Genomic DNA, 2256 nt, shown 5'->3' on the forward strand with positions numbered 1-2256 from the left:
ACTAGGGCGGCAAGAGTGGAACAAAACACCAGGCATAAGGCCGAGCCTTCCACCCTTTACCAAGTATATAGATGCATTAATAATATAAGAGATATTGTGATATCCCAACATAACCCTGTCCACCATGGAGAAATCTTCAACTTCACCTACAGCTAGCAACGCTATAAGAGGGGCTGAGCAAAGCGGTAACATAGCCAAACAATGGTTTGCTAGGAAGGGTGTCAAAGGTTAGAGGTTCATGGCAATTTGGGAGGCTTGATGAGCAAAAGATAGGTAACGCAGCATAGCGATAGAACGAAGCAACTAGCATGGCAATGATAGTAGTGAGATCCAGGGTAGTGGTCATCTTGCCTGAAATCCCGCAAGGAAGAAGAACGAGTCCATGAAGAAGATGAACGGATGAAGCCGAACCAACCGTAGACGAACGAATCCTCACGATCGCAACGAAACAGGAACTAACAAGAAGAAGCACACAACAAGGTAAACACACCACACATGAACAAGGCATGATGCACTACAAGCATGATGCATGACAAAGCTACATGAAGCTACTCATGGCAAGAGATGATGCAAACAAGAACAACACATCAAGGCAAGTTTAAATGAGGCCGGGAGCAACATATAAAAAATCCGGTAAGTCCTCATATGCAAAATTCGAAATTGGTCCAGAACTGAATAAACCTTATGTTCAAGTTGTTAAACAGCAAGTTAAGATGCACCAAGATGATCTACACGAAATTCTAGTCAAGTTACATATAAAGTTCATTAGATTCGGAGCTACGGCCTAGAAGATATGAGCAAAACAAGTTAAGCATGGCATTGATGCAAAATGCATACAAACATCAAGGAAACACCTCAAAACAAGGATGCAACATGATAATATGAAACTACATGCAAAATCAAGCAAGTTTCATATAGAGCACACTCAAAACGGAACAACGGTTCAACACATGCACTCTATACAAGTCACAGCAACAATCTGTCCATAACAGCAACTAGGCATCTTGAAAGCATCAAAACAATATGCTACAGCACCCCAACATAATAACAAAAGGCATGGGCATGAAGTACAGGTAAAGCATAACAAAACATGAACACTGAGCTATCTCCAGAAAAGACTAGAACATGCTCAAAAAGACATGGAGATATTGCAAATAATAACAGTTTCAGACATTGCAGAAATAACATCAGGTTGCAATGTTTAGAGCTATCAAATAACATGTTACATGAACATATCATGGCAAACAAAGGCATGGAATGAATCTACTAATTGCATAGATCAAAAGTCCCTTACTGACCATGAGCCAAAAGGGCACAGAAAATATGATGGCACCCATGTAAACATGGCAAGTTATATTACAGATTCATAGATGGCAGAAACAACAATAAGTAGGCATGTTGGTGAGCTTGAACCACTCACCACAGAGCAATACATGGCATGGAAGGCAACCAACAGTAAGAAGACATGTTTGTGAAGCTAAGAATGGCAAGATCAAGTTCATAGGGTACATGGATCACTAGCAAACAATCATGGAAACATTGAACTTAATGTTAACAGGCTAACAGCAACATCATCAAGCAACTTCGGAGCAAGATAACAACATGTTCCAGCAAGCTATAATTGCAACCAGTGACATGAATGGATAGAGAAGACATGTAGATCAAAACATGTTTATAGAACATCTCCAGATTATGCATAGAATGATTAGTAGAAGCATGTTAACATAGCAACAAAATATAACAGAATCTGTCAGGAAAACAGCAACAGCAACTATCCTACTTAGCAAGCTTGATGCACTCAGCACACAACTCAGAAAAATACATGGTTAACACCCCTGGAAAGATGGTTAACATCAACCTCATAGGATGCACACATCAAACATGGCAAAAATGATAAATGAGCAAGTTATAACAGTTTCAGCAGATTAACATCAACATGCACTCTTCCAACAGCATTTCAGGCATCAAGATGAGCTCAAATGAACAGGATGTAATGGAATGAAATTAAGCACTCGTCGAGGCGAACAATTTGACATATTACACGCACGAAACGGAGCTACGGATGCAGAGATACAACATGATGAACATGGCATGATTATGTCAAATATTTCGGGACTTGGGCATTTTTCAGGAAAAAAAAACATGCGGGCGCAATATAACTAAGATGCGCGCGGGGCGGGGCTTAGTGGGTCGCTCACCATTGGGCTCGGCCTAGGTCGCGGGGAGGCTGGAGGCAGGCCGGCTTGGGCCTGGGAG

This window comes from Triticum dicoccoides, chromosome 1B, assembly GCF_002162155.2.
Source record: "Triticum dicoccoides isolate Atlit2015 ecotype Zavitan chromosome 1B, WEW_v2.0, whole genome shotgun sequence".
Lineage (NCBI taxonomy): Eukaryota > Viridiplantae > Streptophyta > Magnoliopsida > Poales > Poaceae > Triticum > Triticum dicoccoides.